The 5,009-nt window shown below is 41.2% G+C and overlaps 1 non-coding gene across 1 annotated transcript; it reads left to right on the top strand.

The window, feature by feature from the left end:
- Window positions 1-201: 201 nt before the first annotated feature.
- On the top strand, window positions 202-274 carry Trnak-cuu (transfer RNA lysine (anticodon CUU)). The gene has a single exon. It is a non-coding gene; the product is annotated as a tRNA-Lys (tRNA).
- Window positions 275-5,009: the final 4,735 nt, after the last annotated feature.

Raw genomic sequence — 5,009 nt, 5'->3', positions numbered from 1 at the left:
TTATCTGCTGATGAGAGCTTTAAAATAATCATAATCATTTTCTGATTGTTTTTCATAGTTCTGAGGCTTACCTGGGTCTGTGTAGTAGGGTATTTCATAGCTTGATGGACTTCAAGACATGCTGACATCACATGGAGTACATTGACACTTGGAGCTTTTAAAGCAAAAACAATTTGAGAAAATCTTGTACAGGAAGGTCAAGCCCGGCTAGCTCAGTCGGTAGAGCATGGGACTCTTAATCCCAGGGTCGTGGGTTCGTGCCCCACGTTGGGCGCCAGATATTGGTGAAATTATTAAGGCCACTCCACGTAGTTAAAAGGAGATTTATTTAATGGCGTAACTTACAAATTAAGGGATAGGTAGGCCGCGGGGTCTGGGGAAGGTGTATCACAGTCCAGTGGTGTTCTCTGGAGCTCTGCTTGGTCCACCTCCACTATCCAGGGTCCCGGAACAGAGCGAGTGCCCGCCGATCCAGATCTTGGGTCCCCAGGCGCCTCCCTTGGCCCCGCCTTGTAGGCGTGACAGTTGCCGAAGTCTCAATGGGGGTTGGAACTTCCAGATCAAAGCTGGAATGGCTACCCACTACAAATCTGACCTTAAGGTATGTCATAAGACCCTGATGCAAGAGTCTTATTACCTGCAGGAGAGGAGCATCTTTGTCTTTCAGACAGGGATGCTGAGAAGCACCTCAACACATTTTGAAAAAGTTTCTCCAGGCTAGTACCCTTAGTTCAGAATCTTCTTTTTGTTGTATAATATTACTTTCCATTCTTCATCAAATCTTATGGTGGTCTGAGTGAGAAATGTTCCCCACAGATTAATGTATTTTAACACTTGGTTCCTTGTTGGTAGACCCCTTTTGGGAAGGTTATGAAGGAAATACATTACTGAAGGCAGGATTTAAGAGTTTATACCATGAACCCACTTCCTGTTTACTCTCTCTGCTTCCTGTATACACAGGAAGTTGAAATGTGATCAGCCAGTTTCCTACTCCTGCAGCCATGCTATGTCCTTATAGATTCTTAGCCCTTAGAAGCCTTAAGCCAACATAAACTTTCTTCCTTAAATTGCTTCTGGTCACGGTATTTTATTACAGCAACAGAAAAATAACTAATATAAATCCACTATTAAAAAAACATAAGTTGTCAGGCAGTGGTGGTGCATGCCTTTAATCCCAGCACTTAGGAGGCAGGCAGATTTCTGTGAGTTTGAGGTCAGCTTGGTCTACAAGGCCAGTTCCAGGACACCCAGGACTGTTACACAGAGAAACCCTGTCTTAAAAAAACAAACAACAACAAAAAAACAGCAACAACAAAAATTTACTTTCTATGAGCTTTATTTCCTAATGAAGGGTTCTATGTTGGTCATACTTACACTCCATACATTTAGACCCTTTATTCATATTCAAGGGGAGAGTCCACTGTTTGCTGGGAGAAGTGTTATCGTCACGTTATTAGAGGACTATTCAGAATGGTGTTCTTTGTTTAGCTTTAGGAAACCTGCGACACACATATCTGAGTGAATATAATTCTGATTTCTTTTTATTTTGAAGAATTTCTAAGGATGTGCAAGATCACAGACTCTAGTGTGGCAAAGAAAATTTAACGTAGATGGCTGGAAATCTGGGTTTGGTATCATTGCAATTAAACTTGCCAACTTTGTAATTTCAAACCAAATAAATTCCTACCCAGGAATGAAAATGTAAACTCAAATTTGTACAATTGCTATAATGGAATACTTCACTAGAGAGCATCTAGCACATTCCTTCAACTCCAGACAATCTGACTTTAACACATTCCAATGAGATTTTTTTTAACCACCCTTTCTAGAATGTATCCATACAAGGAAATTCTTCTATGGGCTTTCTTAATTGTGTACTCCAGCTTCTTCAAATAACTCTGGACCTTTAATTTGTAAATGCTATCAGTAGTGACATTCTCCTTGTCATAACATTTTAGGTATTGCTAAAACCTAGGTCTGAATCTGAAATATGCAAATAATTCTACTAGCCTCCAAGAACTGAAAACATGCTTCAAGCCAAAAATTTATCAATCTCTTCATGCTTTTCTTAAGAATCTTAATTCTAAGTGTTCCAGGATCCTTAATTATAGGCTCACATTAATGAATGCTGTTGAAACATAAGAATCTTATAATGAAAAAAATCTATGTTAAACAAATTTTGTCTTTTATATGTAAAAGCAGATCAAAGTGAGACTGCTCAGACTTCTGCTGCATATCCCAATTCCTATATTACCCACCACTCCACTAAGCTGCCTCTCTTCCTGCCTCTGTGTTAAGCCAGACCTGAGCTCTCATTTGTCACTCTGCTCAGCTGCCTTCCCTGTGTACCTCTGTGTTAAGTCAGGGCTGGGCTCTGCAGTTCCTGGTTTGGAAATTCCAGTTACTTAGAATTCTGTGCAGATTGATGACAATTATTCTGAGGAGACATTTAAAGCTCTCTCAGCATATCATTACCACCCTGTCATCATCATTACGACTATCATCTTTATAAAATACTAAAACCAAGTATTCATAAGCACTCCATGCAAGGTCAGGCCGAGAGCCACTTCATTACAATAAGTAGAACCCAGGCAGACAAGGCACAGAAAACAAAACACAAAGCCTAAGGAGATGGCTCGGTGGGAAAGGGAGCTTACTATGTAAGCATGAGGACCTGAGGTCGAGTCCCCAGCACTCAAGAAAAAGTGGCATGGCTGCACATGTCTACAATTCCAATGTTGGAGAGCAGAGACAGGTAGATCTGGAGCTCACTGTCCAGCCAGCACAGCTGATAGCATGCCTCTTAGGTTCAGTCAGCATCAAGGGAGTAAGTGGGGAGCAATAGAGAAGGAAATCTGACATCCTTCTCTAACCTCTGTTTGTGTGCACCAGGGCACACACACACCCCTCCCATTTACACATGAAGACAGAAAACACAAGGTGAAATCATATTACAATTCATAAAAGGCTAATATTTTTTAAAAACTTTTCTACCCAAAGCATGTATTTTGCCTCAGATAAAATTTTTAGAGAAAGGAATAGATTTAGGGATGCCCGGCCTCCAATCTATTATGAATCCATGGAGGAAGACACAGAACCTGGGAGGGGCTTTGGAGATTTGGGTGTCTTGGGCATTGGCTGCTTTTCCAGGTAGAGTTGAGTAGTGTATCACAGAAGCCTGTGAACTTGGATCTAACTATGGTTCTCCTTTGTTAAAAATGAAGACTCTGATTCTGAAGGTTGCAGGTAAGCCCCCAAATAGCACTCATGACCACACTGTAAGAGAAGTGTCTGGGGAAGCATCTGTGTCGTGTTAGGAAGGATGCATTGACCAGGTGATGAGTGAATGAACAGGAGAGATACTTGGAACCACTTGATAATTGAGGAGAAGCAATGGTAGATTCTATCTCCTTACCAATTCACAGCAATGGCTAGACATGGCTATTTATTTATTATTTATAAATATACAAACCATATTATCTTATTATACATGATAATTTTGCCTTAAAGAAATTTGCCCCTTGGAGGTGGGGTGGGAATGGGAGGACAGGAACATGAGGGATAGGGTTGGGGGGTCTGGGGGACAAAAAAAATTTACCCCTAATACAGAACATATTTTGCAGAGGTTTGGAAAGACAGTTTATTGGTGTAACTTTATTTTATTCACTTACCAAGTTAATAAGAATTTGTTGAGAATACATTGTACCTCAGGCATTGGAAAAAAATCAAGTACTCCCCACACTCTGGGTATGGAATGAGGACTCAGGGTCAAGTCCAAGAGACAGCTATTTCTAATCCACATGGCATGTTTGATAAGATAACGCCACTGAATTCCTTTCCATATGGAAAGAAGACAGATGACTCAGTATTAAGCATGAGAAGACATCACGGTTTACAAACACATTATTGAAACTGTCAACAGCACAGGTCCAAAGTGAGAAAGAATTCTTGTCCTGGTGAGCATATGACTCTAACAGATGGCTGTTGTCTAATAATGGGGAATGTCTAATAATGCGAAAAAAACACCAGAACTTCTTTTTAAATAGCTCAAGTGAATAAATCAAAATACCAATTCTTTACAAACTACTATGTCTCTGTCCCATTAACACTTACAATTTTCACTGCTTTTAAAGAATGCATTAATCTTTCTCTTTTTCTGAGGCCCTTTAATCAATGTGTACATTGGACATGTGAACAAGAGTAAGCATTTTTTTCTTCCTTGGGTGGTAAAGGCTTCTGTGAAAAGCCTTAAAGACAGTTATGGGTATTGGCTACATGAGAGCATCTTTACACTAAAATGCTTAGCAGAATAAGCTTTCTTAGTCCCACAACCGGCAGGTTAGGAAGCTCCCAGAACTCCTGACAGTACATATAGAACTTTCAGGAGATCTTATAATAGAATGCAATACCATACAGTGCTGTGCGATGCTGGGCAGTTCCATCCCGGACAATTCAATTCCGGACAGTTCAATCCCAGAGTTCAGTGCATGTCCCCCAGGCATGCCCCCAGGCATGTCCCCCAAGCAGTGGAGTTATAGAGAAGGCTTCTGCCAACCCGTAGCCGGGAGTCATGGCTCGGGCCTCATTTCATCCTCCATTGCTCCTGCCATGAGCGCTCCGACTGCACTGGCTCTGCAGCAGTCCTGAAGACCTCTTCTTGTTTTGGCACCCTGTTAGCTAATGATGATTTAATTGGCAATTCAGACAGCTTGGTGAATGCTCTCAGGGGACCAGACATTTCGGTCCCTGTTTAGACAGCTAATGAAAGTAGGCAGGAACAAGCTGAAGCTCAATTAAGTTTGCAAAGACTACCAATAGGGAAAACCCTGTGAAAGGAACTATGGGAGGATTATGTAGACCAAAGAGCAGGCACCTAGCTACTTTCCATTTTTGCCTGGGAGCAGATGATGAGAGGCATTCTGTCTTGTCTTCTATCTTTTAAGTTGCTTGTCCTCATTGTACATTGTATTTATTGGAAATAAATCTCTGATGCTCAACATCCAGCCTGG

Source organism: Peromyscus californicus, unplaced genomic scaffold (genome assembly GCF_007827085.1).
Source record: "Peromyscus californicus insignis strain IS unplaced genomic scaffold, ASM782708v3 Scaffold_7__1_contigs__length_154581171, whole genome shotgun sequence".
NCBI classification, from domain to species: domain Eukaryota; kingdom Metazoa; phylum Chordata; class Mammalia; order Rodentia; family Cricetidae; genus Peromyscus; species Peromyscus californicus.
Note: the sequence above shows the minus strand (reverse complement) of the source record. Positions and strands in the feature narration are given on the sequence as shown.